We start from the raw sequence: 10,027 nt of genomic DNA, 5'->3' as shown, positions 1-10,027 counted from the left end.
ATTCTTAGACTACGAAATACTGAGAGAATTCATTGCTATCAGGTCTACCTTTAAAAGAATGGCTGAAGAAAGTTCTCTAAATGAAAAGAAATAGTAGGAGAAGAAGGGTTTGAATTCACAAAGGAAAGAATGTTGGGATGGGTAAAAACAGGTGTGAATATAATAGACGATCCTTCCTTAAATGATGTTTTATGGTTGAAGCAAAAGTTATAAACCCTAATGTGGTACTCAGTGTATATGGAGGCATAATAAGACAGTTAAACTTAAAGGTGGGGGTGGGGGTAGAGGGCCCTAAGTGCTAAATGCAAGTAAGTTCCACACGTCACTAGAAACATCTCTGCTAGTAGATGCTGATAGATCATGTATCCATATTGTAATACCTGGAACAATGACTATTTCAAATGGGTCACTCTCCTTTCTGACATTTTTCAAAACATGATTATACACTTGTGCATGTACCTTATAAAATGCACAGTGTTGGCTGAAGAGGATTTTCTATAATTGGTTCCATATTCTTTATGATATTTTGCAATTTGCTTTTTTGTTTGTTATTCAGTATGGGTTTTTTTTTTTTTTTTTTTTTTTTTTTTTTTTTTTTTTACAATGAATCCTCATAACTACTGTTCTAGGTATGGATGCATCACTTTATTTTTCTGTTTCTTTATTGAGAGATGATTTTCAAGACATTTTTTTTTTTTTTCAGTTTAACCATTACAAGCCATACATAATGGGCATGCTTGTTGGGAGGCTCTATGATTCCATGTGTGTGTGTTTGTTTCTGAATTTTTCTAATTGAAATAAAGCCCCTTGGGTATTTTCTCATGTGTTGTTTGCTTGGCTCACTCTGACTCATGTGCTAAGTTAGATTCTTGCAGATTCCATTTTGCAAGGGGTAGCATTCCTGGAAATGCAAGCTGTAAGAGAATCAGAAGATATGTGCCTGCATCACAGTAGGCCTTCAGCCAAGGGGTTTAGACCTTGCTGGTTGCTTTCTCCCAGACTGCAGAGATGTTCAAGAAATCTTTTCATTATGTCCAAGGATCTCTGATTGCCTAAAAGTCCATTTCCTTGAGCATTCCTAGGGACACTATGAATTATTTTCTTGATTCCTTACAGCATGGGTGGACATGACCCTTGTAGCTCTCTCGTCAGCCAAGATGGTTAAACTTGCTAGTCAATAAGCCAAATGAATGGCAGCCAGGGGTGCATGCAGCTAGCAAGAGAAACTGTCTGTGACTGAGAATGTTTGCAGGTTGGTACACCATCACTCACTGGCCACAAGTGGACAGACAGTATGGATACCCCATGACTCACTGGCCACAAGTGGACAGACAGTATGGATACCCCATGACTCATTGGTAGTATGGAGAGAGGAAACATAGGTGTAAATTGTACACATAGTGTGTATGTCAGTTTTGTAGTGGTTGTATTCAGGAAAATGTTAGAGACAAAAAGAAGTATAATAAATTAGTGATGAGGGATCCCTGGGTGGCGCAGCGGTTTAGCGCCTGCCTTTGGCCCAGGGCGCGATCCTGGAAACCCGGGATCGAATCCCACGTCAGGGTCCCGGTGCATGGAGCCTGCTTCTCCCTCTGCCTGTGTCTCTGCCTCTGTCTCTCTCTCTGTGTGACTATCATAAAAATAAATAAATAAAAATAAATAAATAAATTAGTGATGATTGAATGGCTACTAAAATTTTTCTGAGGATAAGAAGGGCTTTGTTAACTCCATGGGAAGGAGATAGAAAGTGGGACAGTCACTCCTTTATGATCATAATGCCCTTTACATCAGGAAAATCTATTGGTTTCTCAGCGAAACCTTTTAACTTCCTTGTGGGTTACTTCTTAAATATAGCAAAATAATTTGAAAGCAGACTTGTAGGGGATTTTATTTCCTAATTTGTGTTTCATGATATGCCTTAAGATGGGTGATTTGCCTTTATCAGCTCCTACATCAGGGGCTTGAAGACTTTTACAACTAATTTTGAGTTGTGAAAATTTTTCTAAGTAAATGTTCTACGTAATTTTTCTAAGTAAAATCCATCCTTGGGAAATTAGGATGACCTCTTATTGCAGAGTTTTAGAGCAACTCTCTGGGAGGTGGAAAAACTCTTTGAGAAATCAATGTATAATTAATGCATATTTCTTTGTTTAGAGGAAAAGCTGAACTGTGTTATTATTAAAAGCATTTAAGGTGACCTGTCTTTTGTAGGAAGGGCATTAAGATGGCTAAATCATGATAAAGGGGGTATTGTGTTTGCCAGCTATTATCAGTCAAATTTGCATAAAAGTAATCATTAGAGTCAGAGGCATTAAATGCATTAATTATCTATTAAAGGGGTAATTTAACAATCATTAAGGGAGGCACTAGTAGATTGGTGATCATTTTTACAAATGATGTACTTGATCTAAGCTTTATATAACACCAAAAAGATTAATCTGCCATTTTTACTTTGATGAAATACACATTTTGTTTCCATTTTCTGGTAGCTTCTGTTAAGAATTGAATATTGGGAGGGTACCTGGGTGGCTCAGTGATTAAGCCTCTGCCTTTGGCTCAGGGCATGAGCCCAGGGTTCTGGGATCGAATCCTGCATTGGGCTCCCTGCAGGGAGCCTACTTCTCCCTCTCCCTATGTCTCTGCTTCTCTCTGTCTTTAATGAATAAATAAATAAATAACTTTTTTTAAAAAAAAGAATTAAATATTGGAATGAATGAACAAACATAAATTTAGTGCTTGTGCTATAACTTTGTGCAAGATACATGGGCATACCAGTAGCCAATTCTTGATCAGGTATGGGTTGGTGGCATTGGTTGACTGGCTCCATATTTCCACCTGTCATGGATGAGAAACCTCGCCATTGTCTAAAGATCAACAGCATTACTCTCCCCCTGGGCCCCATCCTGCTGGCCTTATGGCAGTTGAAGGTACCACCTTCCCATCTACTGGACATCACGGCTAGCAGCCTGGAGTCACCTTTGTCCAGCCCCTCTTGTGTCTTACTTTGAAATATCTTTGTCTCCACTGGGGTCACTGTGCTTACAAATGAAAGAAACCCACTCAAGCTAGCCTCTACAGATAGAGAGGATAGAGAGTTAATTTACGGAACCAAGAGCAGTAGAATAACAAGGTCTCCTGAGGGGCTGTGGCAGGAGAAGGGTAGTTCTTAGAAACCAAGGCACTCTTTCCTGCCTACTAGCAACTGTTGCTTCTCTTTTCAACCTCTTTGCAGCATGGCTTTCTGGGCTTTGCCAGGAACACAGGCCCCAACCCTGAACTCACCTGCCTTTCTGAGGCCAGTGCTGGTAGTGAAGGTTTGACTTCCACCCCAGATTCCTAGGAGGGAGAGACTGTGGCTGTATTTTTATCATGTTGTGGTTCAATAAGCCCTGTTTCAGTGGGCTGTGGCCAGGGGACTGGTTCTGTCACAAAACATGCAGAGAAGGCTGGTAGCTGGCAAAGCACCCAAGTAAGTCTGCCCTTTAGCCCTGGGTTATACACTTTCCTTGCCACAGGAAACTAAGTTCTCACCCTCTTGCATTGGGAAGCTGGAGCCAGCTCTCACTAGTTTCCTCCTCTCCCTTCTGCCCCTCCTCTCCTTCCTGCCACATAGCTATCTGATACACTTTTCCAGTGTCCACAGTGACCTCATATCACTGTCACAATAACTAGGGTCTTTCTGATACTCTGATATCCACAAGTCCAGACCTCCTCTTGCATTCGGATGGCTCTCTGTCCTTGTCTGACCAGATTCTGCTTTACTTCCCTCTGAACCTTTGTAACACCCAGCAGGCTTGTGACCCACCCTCTTCTTACTCATACTCTAGACCTGTGTTACTGCTTTGCTTTTTCTTTGAGGTGCCTCCAACCTCTCTTCTCTCCATTTCTGGAGATCCAGCTCAACCCAGATAGAACTGGGTTTAAGCATCTGGAGAGTGTGTGTAGAGGGTCATACCGACTTGAAGGATTGGTATAAAAAGCAGCAGGCACTGAAGCTTCTTCCTCTTTGGGGCTGACGGTGGTGTTAGGAGTGACGTCAGCAGTGGTAGGTGTTTTTCTGTTGGGTCCAGATCAAACCCCACCCTAAACATACTTCTCTTTCCTACCTTCAAGCTGCCTATCTCATTATCATAGTATAGCAAGTGACTGTTTTATAGTATATACTTGTGTTCCTGAGCCCTCTTGCTGGATTTACAAACTCTTTACAGGTAGCAATGGTGTCATCTGTTTCTTTTGAATCATTGCACCCAGCACTCAGGAAATGTTTCTTCTTCATTATTAGATAAACATGATCTAGTTCAACTCAATAAACGTTTTGAAGTGCATTTTAAGTGCCAGATATCATTCACTGAAAAAATTATCCTTGACCCAACAAGGGCTCATGGAGTGAATAAATTATGAAGGATGATATATTTGATTGGCATGGTAGCAGCACAAAAACTTTTACTTTCAAGTCTCTAATTATGCATGGTTTTATATTGGTTCTTGAACGAAGAAAGCCATAAAGAATTGTTCCCTTTGCTTGAATTTGCTTAAATTATTGATATGGCCCATCATGGTAGACTCTATATCATGACTCACAGAGTCAATTTCCATCCCCTTCTTGTCTTCTCCGTGATCTCTCAGCCTATTGTGCACCTGGGAATGGCCAGGTGACCTAGTTCTGACCAGTGGCAAATTGACAGATGCTCCTAGAGAAGGTTTCTCCCACCACTTGACAGCGTAAAGATTTGTAAAGAGACAGCTTTTCCCCTTCTCCCTCCTTCCTGCCTGGAACACAGACAGATCCTATGCCTGGAGATGCAATAGCCATTCTACTACCATGAAGATGAAAGCCATAGGCTAAGGGTGGTAGACCAGGAAGATGAGAGAAGCTGGTGCCTCAGTGGTATTCTTGAGCAGCTGCACCTGCCCTTCACTGCGCACTTCCAGACATTTTTATTCATGAAAAAAAAGCAAAGCACTCACTTATTATAAGTTATTGTTGGGTGGCAGTTGTTCCTTGCAATTGAATCCTTGGATGGTCCTCTGAGAAGCGGGGTTCCTGTCTTACTTGTGGCCAGCCACAGATGAAGGTCAGAGACCTGATGGAGAAGGAGCTTGGGCTTCTAGTGCATGGTGGAACCATCCCCCTATATGTTAGCTGCTTGGGAACTTGGACATGATTCACATCTCCCTGAGCCTGCCTTATCTGTAGACACGGCTCTCAGTACCTACCTGTAGGGCAGGGCTGCGTGGAACGTTTCAAGATGTAATGTATGTCCTGGCCTACCACACAGGTACTGAATGAGAGTCAGTAGGGAAGAAGCCAAAGGGAAAGTGTTAATGAACTTCGGTTTCAACTTCTTTTATTTTATTGGTGGAAGAGACTACTTACAGTAGGGGGATACATGGGCATAAGAGGAGGGATAGAAGAGGCAGCTTTCTGTGCCAGAACCAGTCTCTGGGGAATTCAGGCTAGACCAGGAATTCTTCTGTACCACCAGCTGTCTGCCTTTTCCCGGGTTGTTTAGTTTTGTCGTCTAAGTATATGCGTGTCTGTGTGTGGTGGGGAGGAGGCCAGGCGGACATGGTCATGAGGCACAGTTCATTTTAGGCAGTGTCTTAGGTTGTGGTAATTTTGTTGCAAAACTCATAACTTGGCAGGCTCCAGTTTCTGTATATTGGATCTCCATATAAGGTAGCTCTGTCTATGATTAACTCTTTAAGGCTTCTTTGCTAGGAGAAATTAGGAAGGTGGGAGGGGAAAGACCTCACTGGGATCTCTCTTCCCCTCACCTGACGTGATGGGAAGAGACAGAGCTTCCATAGACCACCCGGCACTGGACTCTGCTCTCCATCTGCAGCCGGCTGACAGGGATTTTCCTCGCAGGGTTGGTCACATTGTGCTCAGCCTTCTTGTTTGTTTCTTGCTGTGTCTTGTCTTTAATACAGGCAGATAGAAGAGATTGGGCAGGAAAATGACTTTCACGGTTTCTTCCTTTGATCTGAGTCATGGGTCACAGATCAAAGTGGCCACAAAGTCATCTTTGCCTTATAGAGTTCTAAAACATGCTGCTGTTTCATTTTGTTGGGGAGAGAAGGCTGAAGATTTCGTTTTTATGTACTCCACTTCTCTTTGCTTCTGGACTTCCTCATTGTGCTGTTCAATGGTGAAGGTGAAGGTGAAACCACCAGGTGATGCCCAGTTCTTTTGGATGCTTCCTCAATGAATGTCCTTGGTTGAAGACTTTAGCCAGCTTCTCAGCTTTTCCTTAGTCAGAGAGAAGCCCCTGACCCAGTCATGGCCCATCAGACTCTTCCAGGACTTCAGTTTAAGCAGAATGTCCCAGATACTCTTTCTTTGTCATTTTCCTGACCATAATGTGACCAATTCTTGCCACTTGGAAATCCATGGTATCTGTCATTCCTTCTTTCTCAGATCTTATACTCCAGTCTTCCTGTTGATTCTGTGAGGTCCTGTATACTTTCAAAACATTCCATCTTGATTTCGGTTGCTATAGTGAGTGTCATTTGCTTGCTAGCAAAAGAACCCTGTCTGATGCCTTTCATAAACTAGCCGATTCCTTTTCTTGCACATTTCTTTATATGTATATATAAAAACATATATTTTATTGAAGTTTGATTTGCCACCATATAGTATAACACCCAGTGCTCATTCCATCAAGTGTCCTCCTCAGTGCTCATCACCCAGTCACTCCATCCCCCTGCCCGCCTCCCCTTCCACTACCCCTTGTTTGTTTCCTAGAGTTAGGAGTCTCTCATGTTTTGTCACCCTCTCTAAGTTTTCCCACTCATTTTCCCTCCTTTCCCCTATAATCCCTTTCACTATTTCTTATATTCCCCGTATGAGTGGAACCATATAATGACTGTCTTTCTCCAACTGACTTACTTCACTCAGCATAATATAATACCCGCCAGTTCCATCCACGTTGAAGCAAATGGTAATGGGGTGGGATTTTGTCGTTTCTAATGGCTGAGTAATATTCCATTGTATACATAGACCACATCTTCTCTATTCATTCATCTGTCGATGGACACTGAAGCTACTTCCACAGTTTGGCTATTGTGGACATTGCTGCTATAAACATTGGGGTGCAGGTGTCCTGGTGTTTCACTGCATCTATGTCTTTGGGGGTAAATACCCAGTAGTTCTTGCACATTTCTATCTCCTTTTGTCCATAGACATCTACCTCCTGAGATGGTAAACAAATCAAAAGGACCATGTAACATGAGTTGCGGCCCTTTAGAGCTAAACCTCTCCTCCCCAGGGGGCACTCAGAGCAGCATACAGCTCTCAATTTCGTTGGCTTTAAGTTAGTGGTCCTTCTGAATTTTGAGATCCTCGAGCTATATATTTTTGAACAGCATGGCTATTCATAGGGGCTAACGAATCCTTACTCAGAACTTGGCTCATTACCCAGTACTGCTTTTAGGATTTCCATATTAAAAATAACAATTCTGTTTACTATTGCTTTAGAAATAGATATTTTCTTTTTTCTTGAAGACGAGTCTACCTCTCCAAGCACAGCTAAAATTCTGCATCCTCCATGAAATCATCTCCTCTTCACTCCTATCCTTGCCCTGAGCAACGAGCCTCTCCCTACTGTAAAGAAGTCAGAGCTCTATGTGCCATAGGATACAAAGCTCAGAATCCATCCGAGCTGGGCAGGTGTCTGATGATAAACAGTGGTGATTCTGAGCTTCAGGTGAGGAATGTGATGGCAGAGGCAAGGGACTGGGACAAGCCCATGTCTCCTCTGAGATAGACCACCACTGCTCATGTCCAGCCAGTGCTGCCATATGCAAAGGAAGGTCCCCTGTTGTCAGAGTTGGAAATTCATGTTTTAAAGTGAACCATCCCATTAAAGAAAGTGTTGGCAATGGATTGAAATTTAAAACACTGTATAGACCTCACTGCTTGGACCAAACAACATACCTTCAGACTGATCCTAGCCTGAGGTCTCAAGAACTTTATACCCTTAGGATAACAAGGCCTGAACTATATTAATTCATAGGAAAAAAACAACTTTCTAAGCAAAGAGCAGAAGAATATGTATAGGCTATATGTATATGTATGTGCCCTTACCTGTTCGGGATCTCTGTTCCCAAACTTTGGCCAGTTTGGTCAAGAACTGTCATGGGGGGACATCCATGGAGCACAGAGAGAAGAAAGACTCTCTGCAGAGATGGGAATGAGGAGGCCTCCCGAAGGACCTGATTCAGGTGAAACCCCACAGGTGGTAAGGAGAGGAAGATGCTAGAAGCCAGGTCTTTGGGCTCACAGGTCAGGCCTCTTCCACACTGTGTTGTTGCCTTTTCTTTAAAAACTTTCAGAAGAGGATAGTGAATAATGTGATAAACATCTGGATTACCCCCAGAATTAATAGGTATTCACCATTGGTCATTTTTCCTTTTTTGGGTATCCTTTTGTCTCTTTTCCTTAAGAAGTATGACATCTTCTTGATCAAATCATATTTGTGGTATTTTCCAAACAACTGGATTCCTAAATGATGATATCTTAGGAGGCATCATGGAGCTAAGCCATCCCTGAATCCAGGCCGAGAACGACGTTCTCATCCTTCCCGCCGCCGTGCTGGGGCGCCTGCGCTGTGTGGGGTCTGGCGTGGCTGCCCCAGCATGCTCAAGCCAGCCCCTGACAGTGTTCTCTGCACCTTTGACTCCCCTGGAATGGAATGCTCCACAGATGAGGCTCCTTCCACATTCCAGATTCTTCAAGGTGGGATCTGGGAAAAAAGGGCCCCTCAGGAGGAACGTTTTTCCAGCCGAATGCTGACATCTCAGTTAATTACACAATAGGCACTTCTTTCAGCCAACAGGACTGTCCTTGTTTGCAAATGTTGTGAACCAGACGTCCCAAGCTCATTTTTCTTTTGATCCATGTTACACAACCTCTCTGAGTGCTAATCTGTTCCAATTCAAAATAGATTAAAAGTGCCACATGAATGGCAACTGCAGGTTTTTGTTTTTCTTAAAAATTGTCTATCTGAGGGGGAAAAATCCGAGAAATTCTGCTATGCTGGGTGAAAGTATTAATGATGCATTCCTTGCCAAGATGATTAATATGGGGAAAGTATGGAAGGAGAGTAAAAGAGGAATCCTGGAAAAGCAACTTCTTTGGGGAGAACCTCAGTAGTTTCAAAGGTTATTTCAAAATGGAAGGGTACTGAGGCTGGTTCAAATCAAGAACCTCAAGTGGCTATGAGAGGAAGTTTCCAGAAAATGAACTATTTCCAGTGTTTTGTTTTCATGTCAGTCAAATGTAGAATACACAGGCTGGTAAGCCAGACCACAGAAGTGAAGACTCGATATCTCATGTGGTGTGGTGGGGCCTCTGTGGCCTGGGAGCCATGCAGCGCTTTTGTTTGTTTAGATTCTCTTTGGCCTTGAACGATGACAGGAGGGCACCCATCTGTTGCTTCTGCTGACAGTCGGCACCAGCACACTGCTCGGTTCTTACTAAGTCACAGTTATACATCAGATTATGGGCCGGAGAGTCCAGCTTCCTTATTCTTTTGACAATGATGCTTTGGCAAGGGTGGAAGAAAGCTATGAGGATTAGTCTTTCTTATAATGAATGGCATATGTCACTGAGAACTGGCTTTTGAGCTATTTTTTTTCTTTTTTTGGGGGGGGCATGTTTTTTAGAGAGGGAGGTGGAGTGGGCAGAGGGAGAAGGAAAGAGAGAGAGAGAGAATCCTAACCAGGCTCCACCCCCAGTGCCGACCCTGACGTGGAGTTTGATATCATAACCCTGAGATCATGATCTGAGCTGAAATCAAGAGTTGGACACTTAACCAACTGAGCCACCCAGGCAAACCACCTTTCAGCTATTTTAGATGACACTTCTGATCATTCCAAGAGGAAGAATTCTAATCTTGGCCTTGGAGTCCTTGGCAATGGGTTCATTACCAAGGTAATAGAATTCAGGTCCTTCAGTAATAGCTCTGGGAGAAGGTTCCAGAAATGGCCAGCTCACGCTGAATTTAACAGTAGGCAAGGCCTT

At 42.9% G+C, this 10,027-nt stretch overlaps 1 protein-coding gene and 1 long non-coding RNA gene across 7 annotated transcripts in view; one reads left to right on the top strand and one right to left on the bottom strand.

The window, feature by feature from the left end:
• The window catches only part of LOC144289897 (uncharacterized), a 32,308-nt gene extending 22,472 nt beyond the window's left edge, over positions 1 to 9,836 (bottom strand). The window contains exon 1 of the long non-coding RNA XR_013357846.1: positions 8,090 to 9,836. This is a non-coding gene — a long non-coding RNA (uncharacterized LOC144289897). The remainder of the gene's footprint in view (positions 1 to 8,089) is intronic.
• CACNA2D3 (calcium voltage-gated channel auxiliary subunit alpha2delta 3) overlaps positions 1 to 10,027 on the top strand; it is an 832,272-nt gene that overhangs the window by 279,362 nt on the left and 542,883 nt on the right. The gene's annotated exons all lie outside the window — the stretch shown is intronic.

Source organism: Canis aureus, chromosome 19, assembly GCF_053574225.1.
Source record: "Canis aureus isolate CA01 chromosome 19, VMU_Caureus_v.1.0, whole genome shotgun sequence".
Lineage (NCBI taxonomy): Eukaryota > Metazoa > Chordata > Mammalia > Carnivora > Canidae > Canis > Canis aureus.
The sequence above is the reverse complement of the archived record's forward strand: the minus strand, read 5'-3'. Positions and strand labels throughout refer to the sequence as shown.